This window comes from Apium graveolens, chromosome 4 (assembly GCF_009905375.1).
Source record: "Apium graveolens cultivar Ventura chromosome 4, ASM990537v1, whole genome shotgun sequence".
NCBI classification, from domain to species: Eukaryota; Viridiplantae; Streptophyta; class Magnoliopsida; order Apiales; family Apiaceae; genus Apium; species Apium graveolens.
The window spans coordinates 32,941,750-32,958,542 of record NC_133650.1 but is presented as its reverse complement, the minus strand read 5'-3'; positions in this window follow the sequence as shown (position 1 = coordinate 32,958,542).

Sequence of the window (16,793 nt, the reverse complement as noted above, 5' to 3'; positions counted from 1 at the left end):
GCATTCCTAACACTTAAAAACATATTATTCTCTTTAATTCGTGTGTTCTCTTTAGCTAGTGATTTAAGGGAAACACATAAATGATATAATTCATTGGACATATCATTTATAGCTTCATTACATTCATTTTTAGAAAGCTGAGAGAGGTCAGTAGTAATTACCTGGTTGCTTGATGAACTAGTTTCATTTTCATCAGAATTAGCCATCAGGGCTAGGTTGAAATACTCTATATCATCATCTTCATTGGCTCCATCAGCTGCCCAGTCATTTTCCTGAGTCAGAAAAGCTCTTTCCTTTTGTTTGAGCAAATCGAAATATTTCTTTTTGTAATCCACTTGCTCAAATTCTTCTTTTCAGAAGTTGGCTTTCTGCACTCATTTGCAAAGTGTCCACTTATGACACAGTTATAACATTTGAACTTAGATTTGTCCACCATGTTCTTGTTTGACTTAGTGAATCTAGTATTTTTCTTGAATTTCATCTTTGCAAACCTTCTGGACAGAAAATCCAGATGTTCATCAACATCATCAGAGTCATATTGACTGGAATTGTCTTCAACCTCAGCTACTTGATCATTTCCCTTGCTTGATTCTGATTTGCTTGTGCCAATTTTGAGACTTGGCATTGTCTTTTCTTCATTCCTGGCTTCAGTTCTCTCATTGTCAGCTACAAGTGCAACTGATCCACTTTTTCTCTTTCCCTTTTCCAACAGCTCATCTTGCTCCATCTCAAGTTCATAGGTCTTCGAAATTCCATATAATCTTTCAAGTGTGAAGTCCTTATAATCTTGAGAATTCCTTAGTGAAACAGTCATAGGTTTCCATTCTTTTGGTAGAGACCTCGGAAATTTTAAGTTGGAATCCTTGACTTGGTACACTCTGCCATACATCGTCAATCCATTCAACAGTTTTTGAAATCTATTGAAGGTATCATTCAGTGATTCTCCTTCTTCAAAATGAAAATATTCATACTGTTGAATGAGAAGCTGCATTTTGTTTTCTTTAACTTGTTCAGTACCTTCACAGATAAGTTGCACAGTATCCCAAATTTCCTTAGAAGTTTGGCTGTTAATGACATTATAAAACATATCTTGGTCTAAGCCATTAAACAGAATGTTTATGGCTTTCTTGTCCTTGTGAACCTCTTCAACATCTTCATCAGTCCATTCCGCTTTTGGCTTGGGAATAGAATGTCCAACAGCAACTATGGCAGTGGCAGCTGTGGCCACCTTGTGAGGGATGTGAGGACCATTTTCAATGCAGTTGATGTAGCTTTCATCTTGATAGAGAAGATGTAGATGCATCTTCACTTTCCAGTGATGATAGTTATTTCTTTCCAGGATTGGAATCTTTACTCCAATATCCTTATTACACATGATGTTAGTAGAATAGATCTTTAAACTCTTTGTATGTTAAGAGCTTGCTCTGATACCAATTATTATTCCCAAGGAACTAATAATGAGATTTACAGAAGGGGAGTTGAATGTAAATCTCAAAACTTTTTCAAGTTTTGAGCAGTTTCAAAGGATAAGTGTTTTGATGAACAATTGTGTGTGAATTGCTTTGAGCAGGTGCAGACAGATATATATTCAAGACATAAATGTAAAGAAAAAACTAGATATATATTCCACCAGAGGTGTGTATTTCAGAAAATCTGTGATTCAAAGAATTGTTCATAGCTGCTTCCTAGTACAAACTAGATGATTTTCTCTTTATATTTTTCTAAACAGCTTTGGAAAATTCATCATCTAATTACTAGCTGCAACTTGGTTTATATATATCACCAAGTTTACAAGTGAAGACAAAAATAAAATACAATAATGCTGCATTTTCTTGATTCCTCCAAGAGGCTACCGCATTCCAATTGTCTCTGTCAACCCATGTGCCTCTGTCAGCTTATGAATTGTCACTGTCAACTGCTATTGAACTGAGCATCCGTTGAAGCTTTCATCCGTTGATGGCTTTATCCGTTTGTGCTTTATCAGTTGAAGCTTTACCCGTTGATGCACTCATCTGTTGATGGATGTTATCCGTTGAAGCTTTGGAGACATCCGTTGAAGCTTTGTTTCTTATCCATTGAAGGCCTTTATTCTATCAGTTGATACTACTTCATTTATACAAAATTACAAGGCATGAAATATTTACAATTAGCCTTCCTATTTGCATATCCACTAGTAGTCAACATGATTTATAATTTCCCACAACTTCTAAGAATTATAACTTAAATACAGAAACTGAAATGTGCTACAATACTAAACTTATTTCTAAGTAAAGCTACTCCATCAACGGATAGCCAGAATGGTCTTATCCGTTGAGGCTACAAACACGTGATTTCTACTTAAGTGTTTTGCTTAACTTATCATCAAACTAATACACATATTCCTAACAGTAACCATATGTTGTCCACTTAGAATAAATTTTATACTTATTTGCAAATTCCTAAACACTTTTATAATAGATGCAATACTCAATGGATCAAAGAATATGGAACTTAGAATATCTTTCTAAGATTGCAAACAAGACAATGTTGGTTAATGTTGCTTTATCAATCGAACCAACATTGTTTGAGATATTACAGTTGTTAGGATTTAACAATTGTATAATATATGAAATTGAATGTTAATGTCTATTTAATAGATAGTTGGTATTTAATTCATTGATATCTTATTTTAATATATTTGAATTATGATATTAGATGATTCCATGTCAAATCGGTTTCATGACTTAAATTATATTAAAATAAGGTGCAAGATAATTATTAGTATGTAAAATACTTGACAAGTATCAGTCAATGATATATTGTTAATGTTTTGTTGCAGATAATTGTTAGATTTTAAGTTCTAGTGAATTTATATGCTTTGCTATATCTGAACGATTCACTATAATTTGAAATTTGCAGCATAATCATTCTTATTAAGATTATTTATCAACAAACAATGTTGTTGGTAATAATTTTATAAATATATAATATGAAGCTTTTGACATGAATAAGAATTGCTTAGACTTTACCCTAAGTGATTAATGCTTTCACAAAAACTCATTCATACTGAAAGATAAAATCTTTCTTTCTCTTCTTAATACTGCTAGGTCATGAGTTTGTGTCTTTTTCATATTGAAAGACATGATTATTTATATTTTTATGCATAAAAATAGACTAGTGCGCTCGAACAGTTTTAGGAGAAAATCAAACTTCTTTCTACATTGGTGATTACTTATTTCATCAAAATCTTTTGAAATCACTATTGTACATCATGTATCTCAAAAGATCAAATGCATAATTTTCGTTCATTATAGATCTTAAGTGCATTTTATCTCTATATTCCATATATAGGTTCAGCCTCCAATGGCATTCTTTCATTTGATAGTCATGAGGTTGAAAACCCACAACTTCTATCCCAGACTGTAAAGACAAACATGGAAACAGAACCAACCAACACTCTCTTACCACTAAAATGAAGTATGAATGAGCGTGAGGGAGAAAGTGCCTTAGTTCACCATATAAGGATGGTTATGAAGTCAACCCAACAGCTCTGTCTCCTACAAAGATGAGTAGTATTTAAACCGAGGCAACTGCTAGCCCCCACACATCTTCTCAAAAAGATGTAATAGCTGAAAAGGCACAAAACAGTTACTAGATTCATCCTCTCAAAAGGGTGCATCTATTGAAATTTACATGTCGGCCAGGGTATCCGATGCAGTGTCACCACCTCAAACTAAACAATTCTTGATGCACAAGAAAAGGTTACACACACAAAGGATGAGTTGACGGAAATAAGAGTTTCGACCACTTTAAGGTCAGATTCGATTCTTCAAGGTTCTTTAGTGGACCAATTGCCATATGTCAGTGGTCGGTGTCTACTTCCCCAGGCTTAAATCCCCTGGATACATCTGCGAATAGTGGATCTGACATAGGTGTAGATCGAAAACTTATTGACAATGATTCAGATATTACCGAATGAGTCACAAGGAAATGTCATCACATATATTAGAAGGAAATTTTGATCTTTATGATAAATTCTTTGGATCATTGATTACCTTCCCAGAGTTCAAATCTGGAACCCTCAAAGGGAAACTAACAACTTGTAGATTATGACTCAGATTCCTCTGACAAGTCTAATGAGGATGTGGATTAGTGAACTCCCATTGCACCACCTGTGACCTACTTAAGGATGGCTAAGGTGATTTTCCTTGCAGGTACAACTGGATTTTGGAGCAATAAGAGGAGTGATACACTTGTGAGAATGAGTGTAAACACGAGTAGAGAGAAGAGTGAAACACATGTGAGGTACACGAAACAGAATCACACACTCACAGTGAGGAAGAAAGAGAAACACCATATCCGTTCTCTATCCCTAAACATGGTTCTTGATACTTCGGGTCTTGAACCTGTTTTTGATTGGAACCTAACTCTGAGGGACCTAATGTTTACAGATTGGATTAGAAAACTTCAGGACCTAACAAGTTCGGGGCCTAACAATTGGTAACAATTGGTGATCTCAAATTTGGGAGGTATAGGGAGTTGGGAAGATTGGTTAACAGGATGATCAACAGTGAAGCCATTTTTGCAATATTTAAAGGGACATGGTTGATCAGACTATGACTTGTTATTTCTTTTCCAACCAAGTAAAATTTGAGAACTCCTTCAGACAACAACATACATTCCTTCTCTAAGGGGGAGATAAAAGCTTAAGTAATAGTTTGGAGGAATCCTCAACGCAGGGGGAGAAATAACAGGCAGGAGGAACAAGGTAAAGCACATGTACATCACACAACATCAGAAGAAGTGGATAGGTTTATCACTATTCTTCATAAGGGGAGAAACTATTTTCCAAAAGGGTAGTACCATTGGTTTTTATCTGCGGATCCTATTGTACGGGAGAGGTGGTAAACGAAGGTGATCTCCTTTAAGCAGTTGACTCTCACAGAGGGAGAAGCAAGAGATATATGCGCTTCTCAATAGGACATGTGGTTGTATAAAAGAAGCTGCTGATGATTACTTCAAGACTGAGAAGTGTTATCTGGAAGAGATTTGAAGAAGCAATGAAATGAAGATGAAACTACTTGAAGATCAGTTCAGTGCTAGAGGAACAAACATCTTTCATTTCAGTTACTCAAGAAATCAGGAAATGCAGAATTTGATCCAGAAAAGAAATACCATTATTTACAAGTCCTAGTACTTTACTTTTTCCAAGTTGTTAGTTGAGTTATCCTCTCTATTTAATTTGTTTGTTAGGCTTAACAATCAAATAGGGGGAGATTATTGGTGAGACTGCGTAGTTGTATGAACAGTTACGTGATAACTCAATACGAGAACAACACTAGAACATGACAGTTTAATAATACTATGTATAACGACTCGTATATTTTTGTATTATTTAAATGTATAATTATTGAATAATTAAATAAATAAAATATGTGTATAGGTCTGTCAGCCGTGTGTCATTTATTGTTATTTATGTGTGATTTATTGGTATATAGGGTTGAATTGTGTAATTAATTATTGAGTTGCATTATTTTGTTTTCACTTTTAAAAGTAATTTTATGGCAAATTTATTTTTCATAAATATTAGATTGTCTCTAAAATTATTTTTATTACTTTATAATTTCAATAATTATTTTTTGGGATTTTATAAAATTTAGAAATCAATATTTCATTAATTATTTATCTCTAAATAATTTTCTGATTGCATTTATTTGTAAAATCAGTATTTAATTCCAGAATTCTTCAAAAATTACAAAACTCATATTTGATGAAATTCATATTATTCTGAGAAATTTAAAATATTTTGGAAATTTTTGGGATTAAATTCACATGCGCGTTGTTTCGTTTAATCGTTAAATGCGGGTGTAAGTTGCGTTTCAAAAATGATTTAAAAATTTTGAAATTTATATTTTATTAATTTTGGGATATCTATAAAATTTTAAAACTAGTTTGGTAAATTTTCGGTTTATTACCGCTAGTAAATTATTCGTTAAAAACCAAATATCAGATCAAATCGGGCCTCAGAATATTCGTAATTATCTCAAAAGGGTTACCTGTCTAATTCTTATTAATCACAATACACGTGTTTGTGTATTGGTGTGACAACAGATTGAATAAAAAAAATAAAACAAATACCCCCACCCCTCTTCATTGTCTCTCTCGACCTCTGCCATCTCTCTCGCTCTCCTCCTCAATCTCTCTCGTTTATCTCTCTTTCCTTCCCTTCAGTTTCTCCATTTCTTCCCTGTATTGTTGTGTGCTTGTTCCCCTGTGTTCTCTATGCCGCCTGGTTTCTGGCCGTTTTTCGGCCACCCTGTGTTTTCCGGTTGCTGTCTGTGTTGTGGCATGTGTTTATGCGCGTGTGTTGTGGATTTTTTTAATTAATTTTAATTATTTCTGCAGGAATTATTTTGAGTGATTTTGTGAAATTAAATATAATTTCGTGCGGTAATTCGATTTAATTATCGATATAATTTTTGTGCTGGAACCCGAATAACCGGATGCCCCGAAAATTTTGTCGCCGTCCGCGATGAATTTTTACGAGCGGACGGTAGACGGTGATGATTGTTATATGAGTCCTAAATATTTAAAACAAATAAAACGATTCACAAAAATTATTTCTGATACTAAATAAGTAATTATGTTGCGAGTCGTATTGATTTATAAGTGGTGGATTGGATTTATTGGAAATTTGACGTCGATGATGGTTCGACGGGTTGGTCTATAAATAGAGGAGTCGTTATCCAAATTTTTTTCCTGAAAATTATTTTAAATACGAGTCGAACGTATACATACTAAACAAACCCTGATTGTTACGTGTATTAATATGACGTGTACTAAATTATGCGTATAAGTACGAGTCAAGAATCATTATCGTTTGGGTAAAATGTCTAGCGAGGGTATGTCAAGCATAACTGGTCGTCTAACCTAGGGTGTTTCGATTCTGTAGGTTCAAGTCGAAGGACTCAATTGTTAAAGTCGGTTTAAGTCAAGCCAGTGTTAGTTCTAAAGTTTCGCAAGGCAAGTAACCCTGAACAAATGTTTTACGGTTCAGTATATACGAATAATTGTGATTTAATTTATATAGTGGAATAGAACGTTTTAAGTTGTGATTAAATTATGAGTAACTTCTGAAAATGCCTATCTCTAAGTTGTGATTAAAAATTGGAAAGGTTTTAGATAGTGTGCTGTGATATAATTGTTTTAAAAGAGATAGGTATAAGTGATTTTGGAAACTGGATAAAATGGATCAGATATTGGATGATTGCGTAAGAGGCCCGTAACGGCCCAACGGGTTTGCGTAAGAGGCTAAGTCAGTTGCGCGCCCTATCTAAACCGTTTAGTCCAGCGTGACAGAGACCTAGCTAGTCTCTGAGTTCCAGGATAGGTTTGTGGTGGGATATACTGATCAGCTATCCCTAGGATTCGTCAAATTATATATCTGATTTTGGTTTAGTGGTTCCCGTAATGGAACAGATGATTTTATGTTTCCTGTAATGAAATAGTGGATTTATAAATGAAAATAGCATGCTAAAATTGGACTCTGGTATTCACATAGCACGCAACTAATGATACGTTTTACAGAGCATGTTAGTTGTTGACATCCATTTTATCCCTGTTTTACTTGTTTTCGTAAATGAGCTATGATTTTAATTCATATAACTGATTTTATATAAAATGCTTTACTTGTTATTCATATAGTGGTACTGTTGAGCAATTGATTGCTCACCCTTTCAGCTTGGTTTGTATTTATCTATTGCAGATGCCTAGAAGACCAATCAGACCTTGGCAGAATAGAGTGTCAGCCCCCTCCAGTCCCGGCTCCTCCGAGGTAGTTTGTATCAGACCATGAGGTCTGATGAGTTGCTGTAATAAGTTAGAGTGTCAAACTTGTTGAATAAGTTAGTTGTAGTTTTGTAACCTAAATAATACTTGAACCTGTATCGGATCTTGGTTTGTGGTCGTGTTGGTATAATAATGTTTAATTATTGTTTACATTTGTGGTTTGTTATATTTTAGTGACGTCAGCTCCTGACCCCGGGGTTCAGGCCGTCACAGGTGGTATCAGAGCTACAGGTTCAGGTCCCTGATTTAGGTTAAGAATTGAGTAAAAAAGGTATATGAAGTGTTTTCTAAGGTGTGAGTCAGAAACTCATTTAGAGGAGCAACCCTAAGAGTCAGTCGAGGGTTCCGACGGTATTACCCTGGCATATATTGATGTTTTGATAGAACTACCTTAACCTTGTTGTGTATTTCCTGTATATTTATATTATTGATAGTGGCCCATATTGATTTCCAGTTCTCCATCTCGGGAGAACAGATCAGACTTAGACAGTTCAGACTCTGAGAGAACCTTAGACGTTGTAGCTGAGGAGACTCCTTTGCCTCCCCCACCAGTTCCTCCATTTGCACCGAGAGGTATGTCAGGACCTAGTGTCCGTCCTCGTTGGGTACAGAGGTCAATATCTGTTGTTAGGGACTTTCCACCAGGCTGTGGAACAAGCTCTTCTTCCTCTAGACCTCAGTGAAAGAAGCTCACTAATATGTTCATGCATCGGTGAAGAATAAAGGTTAAAGACTTTCAGGGTTTCCGAAATGTTGAAGATTCAGTGTATAAGTGGTACCAGAAGATTTCAGTGTATTGGCATTGGTTGAAGATAGACAGTGTATGAAGTATAGGAATTTGAAGAATTCAAGACAAGGTATAGACAGAGGTTAAAGAAGACAGCTGCAGTCTTGAAGTTAAACTCACTAACAAGAGTTCATTTATATGTTCAAGCGTCGATGAAGTATAGTGAATGAAGTATTCAAGATTATAGTAGCAATGAAGTCGTTGTCTAAAGTACCAGAACATATATTTCCCCGAATATCTTGTGTTCCTCGTTTTACTGTTTCAAACACTATTCACCTCAAGAACACAAAACCACTAACCGAGTACTAAATTTTATATCCGCAAAAAATTCGAAACAATTTTTTAATTTAGTGGTTATCGTATTCAACCCCCTCTTCTACCATGATTCGGGACCTAACAATTGTTATCAGAGCTGACTGATTGATATATAAATCTGGATCCTTAAAAATAATTTATTTATTAATTTTTCATTTACATAAATTTATTTTGTAAATTTGATTCAGAAAATTTATTTAATTAATTTAATTTAGATAAGTTTATTATGAACTTAATTTAAATAAATTTATTTTATAAATTTAACTAAATTAATTTACTACTTGAATTTTAGTAAGTTAATGTTTGAAATTTAAATTTATTTTCGGGTGATATTTGCTGCCAGTTTTGTTTTTCTTCTCTTCAGTTTTTGTTAATTAGCAGCAAAATGAGGTGCCATGTTTGTTCATTTCATGATTCACAGGAATGTATTTTGGCAGCTCCAGTTTACTCTTGCGTATTCAATTGGCAGCTAATAAACCAAAGCAGACATGTGATGTGGTTCTATTGGTACAGTCAAGCACGGTTAGCTTTCAGGCGCGGCTTAAACACACGAGTGGAAAATTGGCAGCTCTAAATTAAGTCTCCAGTTATGATTTCACGCGCATGCAGATTTGTCAGGTGAACTAGTTTTGGCACTTCTGGAAGCACGCGCCAAAAATAAGAAAAACAGCTGTTCACGCGCCTACACATTGGAGATACGGTAACTTCCTCTTGCTTTTGTAGTTTTGTTTGATCAGCCATCCTGTCACATGCAACATACAGTCGCAAGATAACATAATGGTTAACTTTAACCTGTGACGTATTAGGACAATCAATCAAGTCGCAGGTTGGAAAATAGGAGTCGCAAGTTGCACATTAACAAAGCAAAAAAATTCTAAGGCACTACTATGCACTTATGTCGCAGGTTGTGATCAGAAAATGCTAAGGCAATATACAAGTCAAATTGCTTAGTCGCCAATTGCTACTTAGAATTTCTGTAGCCCCATATTTTTTAATTTATGATTTTTTTTCAGAAACTTTAAAATTCTTATATTTTAATTTTTCTTAAATATTAATTTACGCTTTATTTAATTTTTAAGAAAATTCGAAATTCTTGAAAATTAAATTTTTCGTAAATGTTTATTTTTGATTAATTTGTTTTGATAATTTTTCGTAAATTAGCTACAACATGGAAGCATCAAATCATACAAACAACATCAAAATCAAAAAAATATTTTTTAAATCCAAATTATTTTGAAATTAATTAAAAATATAGAAAAATACCTATTGATTCTGCAGTGAAACAAGTTGTAGAATCTGATAGTACTCTTCACAAGCTTCGATTCGGATACTCACACGCTTGATTTCGAGTTCGATAACGCCTTCATTTTTAGGTTTGATTTTGAATAACACTATGCACATAAGGGTTTTTCTCTTAAAATTATATATTTTCACTATTTGTTTATGATTATCTGTACAAAATAAAATACGGTAAGGGCTATATATATTTACGGAATATTGATACACCGTTGGATCATATCGGATATAAAAATAGAATACTTAATCACTAAGTATTAATAAAACTGATCTAATTCGGTACCGTTTTTGGGATAATTATCAAAACTAGGATTTTTGTAAATACGGTCTTGGTCTCAGCGCTTTGGTTACATAAATTACGAGAAGATAATATAATACTTTAATCAAAATATCCCATTTCTCGGAAATATGGGTTTTATCGGTTTACCGAAACAAATATTATATAGTAAAATTAACGCCGAGAATCGCACGGGTAAAACCGTACTCCGGATCGAAAAAGTCAAAACATGGAAAATACTCGGAATAATCATATTTGGTTAGAAAGGAGTTTTCTCGAGACTTCCGAGTTGTAAAAACGTAAAAACGATTGAAGTTGAACGATTCCCGATTATACAAAGTAATTTATAATTACTCAGAAAAATAATTTATTAAATCCATAAATCCTTTATAAAATCATATAACAACAAATAAATTAATTGAAAAATATTAAATTATCTCTACTTTATTTTGGACATTTAAAAATTAAAATACTCAAATTTTACCACATATAAACATCCAACCACAAATACCAATTAACAGATTATTCACCAAAATTCATATAATAATCACACAATAATTATTTATTAATAAAAATAATTACACAATATATACCGTATATTACATGACACATTACATGCCTCTAGTTAAATCCATAATATGTGGTTAAAGGGATTATATTACATTGTACATTATTCATGGAAGCTTTAATTGAATCACCGATTTAATTATTATTACTTGGGTAGCAATGATGTATTACTAGATGTCGCTCATTGTTCATAATTCTAATATGAGATATTATTGCCATCGTAATAATAACCTACAGGGTCACACACAAAGAACGCTTGAAGGAAAAATAATTTAAATTATGAATTAAAATTAAATAAGTAATTTGTTTTATTTATGATATTAATTAAGTATGACATAATTAATTAAATAAATTAGAGAAATTACTTAAACTATTTTCGAAATAAGTAATTAATTAATTAAGTGTGACTTAATTAAATAATAAATTGGGATTTCAGATTAGTATTAATTATAATTCGATTATAATTAGAAAACTCATTATCATCTCTATATAAATTCTTTAGGGGCTGATTTATATAAAAGGATACATGGTTTACAAAACCCTAACCGTTCAAGGAGAAAGAGGAAGAGAGGTAAAGATGGAGTTTTCAGGTGCTAGTACACATCAATCCTTTAAGAAAATCCTTTGTGTGGATACTGTAGAGCGTAGATCGCGAGGCGGGATACGTGATGATTCAACAAGAATTGGAACTCCATTAATAAACTCTTAAAGCTTCTTTAAGGTAAAGATTTTTACTACGAATTAAATATCTATTTTTGCATGGATCAAGCTTAGGGTTTTGATTTTATTTTGGTGTTAATTTAATTTTACATCATTTCCGTTGCATTTATGTGCTCGAAACCCTTCATAAAAATTATAGAGATGGGAGACATAAGCGAGGCCATGATTGTTGAAGCAAATCTGGATCCATGAATGCCCCCAATGGTAGAAAGGGCTAGAGCAGCAAATGACAATATCCCTATTTTGATGGATCCAGATGACTCATGCAAAGTGATCACGATTGGCTCTAGCTTGATCCCTGAATTGAGAGAATTTGACTCGGATCTTGAAGGAGGACATGCATGTATTTGCATGGGCTCATTTAATATGGCGGGGATAAACCCAGAAGTGATGTACCACCGACTCAATATAGATCCAAATGTCTATTAAACTTCTTATTGTTGCAGTCGTATGTGCAAAATTATATTTTAAAATATTAAATTGATTACTACTGTGACGGTCAAGAAAGTTGTTTGTTACTCACTCTCATTGTTATAGAAGTTGGCCGATTTTTAAAAAACTGATGATAAATCGGTCAAATATAAATCGCTGATAAATTATTTGACTTTTCGAAAGTGATATATCAATTAAAAATCCGCAACTCAACCGATTAATTCTGATTTCCGAAATATGTAACCATATTAAAGCCCAAAAATAAGCCGTGTATAAAGGTACAAATAGTGTTTAAAAAGTGAATGTAAATTGTTAGGTCACACACACTGGAGAAGGGGGTTGAATACGGTGTTTACTACAATCAAATCGAATATAAGAATTCAAGTAACAAAACACAGATTTTATTCAACACAATAAACTCTGTTACAAAGAATTGTTCTCTCTCAGTGATGAACAAATTATCACGAGAGCTGCTAGGGTTACAATAAATAATAAACTCGATTTAGATAACACATATGGTGTAAACCCTATGATGTGTTTATATAGACACACAGTTACAAGATAATCTTCTAATTGATATCGAATATAATTCTGCTTCCTAATATATATCAATTAGTTAACTTTTCTTCCAAATATTATATTCTTCATAGAAGTCTTCTCCATGCATATCTCTTCTTATATTTGTCTTGATCTTCTTTCCTTTGAATCGACCGCCTTCCTTATCTGAAAGCCTCCTTAAGTCCTGATATTATCTCCTGATAACTTAAGTTCTGATAACTTAAGTTCTGATATCTTAAGTCCTGACTTCAGTATAAGTACTGATTTCCAGTTAAGTACTAATTCGTCTTGTTAAGTAAGATCTGAAAACTAAACACAAATCGTATTAGACATGACATCATAAATATATCTAACAATCTCCCCCAACTTGTAAATTAGCATAATATACAAGTTTAACAGATATTTGATGATGTCAAAATAATTAAGTACAAATGCATGAGAATTTGACTAGATAACTACAACTTACAGTCCTTATAGCTTTACCATCCTCAAAGTCTGATAACAGCTTCAGTCTGTACATCCTTCAGAATTTAAGCAGTTATAGATCTTTGACTTGGCTTCAATTTCTGATCTCTTTGATATCAGGAGTTATTCTGAGATAGTTCTTCAACAAATATCTCTCAACATATTCAAGTTCATTGACCATCCTCCTTTTAGCATTTTTCAATTCAACTGTAACTTCACCAGTTTGAAAGATAGCAGCCCTGAGATCATTTATTTTAGTTTTCCTTATATCCTGATCTATTCTCATGATATAGGCTTTGTCAGACTCTAGATTGAATTCAAGTCCCTTAATACCAGAAAATGTAGTGATGATTTTAGCAGTATTAGGCTTCATTTCAACAATTTGTCCACTGTGAGATCTGTACTTATGACAGTATGGACTGTCAGACTTTACAGAGTAAAGCTTCTTCTGTCTTTGAATATTTGATTTTAAACACCCTGCAGCACCATATGTTGATCTGTTTTTCACTTAAAGCAGAAATAGAACATGTTCCAGTTCTTCAAAATACTTCAATGAAATTGCATTCTCTCTGATCTGGAATACCCTCCCATCTGTCATAAAGTATAACATGATATCTTCTTTCAAAACAGAGTGGTAAACCATTTGTACAAATTCAAGTTGATTCAATCTCTCAGGAGTTGCTCCTACACCTGGTTCACTTAAGGAAGTTGGATCATTGGTAGTATTGTGTACTCTCTTCTCCTTAGAACTACCCAATCCTGATTTGTCTCTTGCTTCCTTTCCTGTAACAATTCTTGCTTCAAAACCACTTGATGTAGTCTTCAAAGGCTGAGTCTGTTGAGCTTTGGTTAATCCTGGTAGTAGAATCTTTGAAGGTTTAACATGAGCAATGTCAGAGGTTTCCTTTTCCTTATCTTCCGATATCAAGCCAACTAGAGCTATGTTAGAGGTTGCTTGCTTTACTGTCATATCAGAACTTACTACATCTTAACTCTGAACAACTTGAGCCATGTCAGAGGTTGGTTGAGAAATCTTCTTTTTCATCATAGTAAGACTAGCATCTTGATAAGATATTTCTTCATCCATGACTGACACATATACCTTTACAGGTTCATCAACTTTTTCTTTGCCCTTGGATCTTGGATCTACCTCCACTTGTGATTTGGCTTTGGTTGCCTCAGAATTTGTCCTTTCCTTAATCAGAAGCTTTAGACTTGGAGTTGACAATTTCTGCTTTAAGTTTAGCTTCTTCATCCTTTAGACTTTCAAAGTCCATTCCAGGATTTTCTTTGAGAAATAATCTCTTTGAAATCTCTTCATCAAGTTCCAGATGTTCAGTAGAACTTATCATTTTACCAGTACCAGAACTTATTCTTCTCCCAGTATCAGAACTTGTTCTTTGACTTGTAGTTCCAGCTTTGCTTGATGAAAACCCTTTACCTTGACCATGACCTCTACCCATTCCAGAGTTTCCCTGGTCATCATATGCATCATCCTTACCCTTCAGTGATTGAGTAGATTTGCATTTGGACTTAATTACTTTCTCCCCCTTTTTGGCATCATCAGGTAAAAGAAGATAGATAAGCAATTCCACTGAGGATTGGATCTCATTGAGTTGAGTTTGCTGAGAAGCTTGATTCTTTAGAATTTCAGAAATTTGATCTTGTTGCTTCTCCTGAGTTTTTTCAATATACCCAATTCTGTCAAAGGCTGGCTTGAAAAATCTGTTCTTTTCCAATTTTATATTCATATCTTGCTGGATCAAAGATTCTTGAATTTTATTCTCCTTGTCATGAGTTATTAAGTGTTAACCTTGAAGGTGCCTAGTACTCATTGCAGTAACTCTAAGCTGTGCCTTGAAATTATCATTTATTAGTATTTCATCAGCTTTGGCAAGGTGCTCAGCAAGAATTTTTTCAGTAGGAACAAAACTAACTGTGTTCCATTCCTTAGTCCACTCCTTTCCTCTAGGAGTTTCACTCCAAGGTACTGGGGCATCCTCTCTAACAAACTTCTTGATTAAATCAGCTTTGTTAACTGTTTGTTGAGGTGCATTATAACACCCTCCAAATCCGGGGTATAGATTTGGGGCATTATTAACAACAATTACCAACTATACCTGCACAAGCGGAATATTAATATAATAATTACCCCGAACTATCACTACTCAGGATCTTTTAAGGGTTGAGGTTGGAAACAAGAATCATGCACTACACTTTATTACAAACCCGACTAAATAAAAACCTGTCTCAAGAACTCTCTTTATTACAAAACTTTATTCTATCTACAGTTTCACTACGCAATCTTTTATTCAAACTACACAAAACTTTTATTTAACCCAATATCACTACTTATCCTGCTACACCTGATCTGGCAATTCAAAGCTCTCTTCGGGAATAGGAAGGAACACTCTTGGTATAAGAGGGTCCCGCTGCTTGACTCGCTTCTTGACTATGCGGGTCCTGATGGGTTTCATTCTCTACCTTAACTGTAAAACAATAGGAGTGACAATAAAAGAAATGAGCCAAAATTGCTCAACAAGCCTGCAACAATATATATATATATTATAAAAAGAGAGAAATAAATGAACCAATAAGCTGTTGGTTTGAACAACCATCTGTATTTGTATATGATAATAATTTGCCAACACTGGCGAGTGCCAAATGAACAAGACTGGAACAAGAACCAACATATGCACTATAATCTGCTGATCAGTCAGAATATAGTGCGGATCTATACCCAACTGCATAGACCCAACCAACATAAGGAGTACTCAGGCAACTATGGCCTATTAATTAATGGTCTGGGAAAAACCCAGCCTTTATAGTAACCATCCAGTCCAAGGCTGAGCATCCGGAACAATCGGTATGCTATTGATATATCCCAACACCAGGATATACCAGAATATATATATAGGGTAAAGGAATTGAAATATGAACAGGAATTCAATAATTTGGGTAAATCAAGAATTGAAATGAAATGGAACAAGTGATATAAATGGGTAACAGTGTATATGAACAATAATTATCAAAGAGAATTGATACGATAGAAAGGAAATATAAATCACTATTCTGAATTTAGAATAGGGGAAAAACTTGCCTTGCGCGTACTTAACCTGGTTTATCTCACTGCCTTTTGACCCTAGCTTGTTCTGCCTTGCTAACACTGAACAAATCATGGAAAGATAGGTGTTTAGATAATTTACTACATACGTGTATCTTGAATTGATATCACGCAACCTTATCAGTCTACCCATGCGTTTCTATCTGATTCGCATATATATATACATACATTTATACAGCACATCTATTCACATAATCACCTAAAGCACGTAGCACGTAAAGCACATAATTAATTTCTAGATGTATAATTATTTTTAGAATCAATTCTGGGCTTATACTTGCATTACTAGTCGTATCTGATTTTATTATAATTTTTCGGGATTTATTCGGCTCAATTATATCCCTACTAGGACCTATGAACTATCAATTATCACCAAACCACTCTTTTTCAGAAGAAATTATAACTTACAACCATTTTTATTGGAT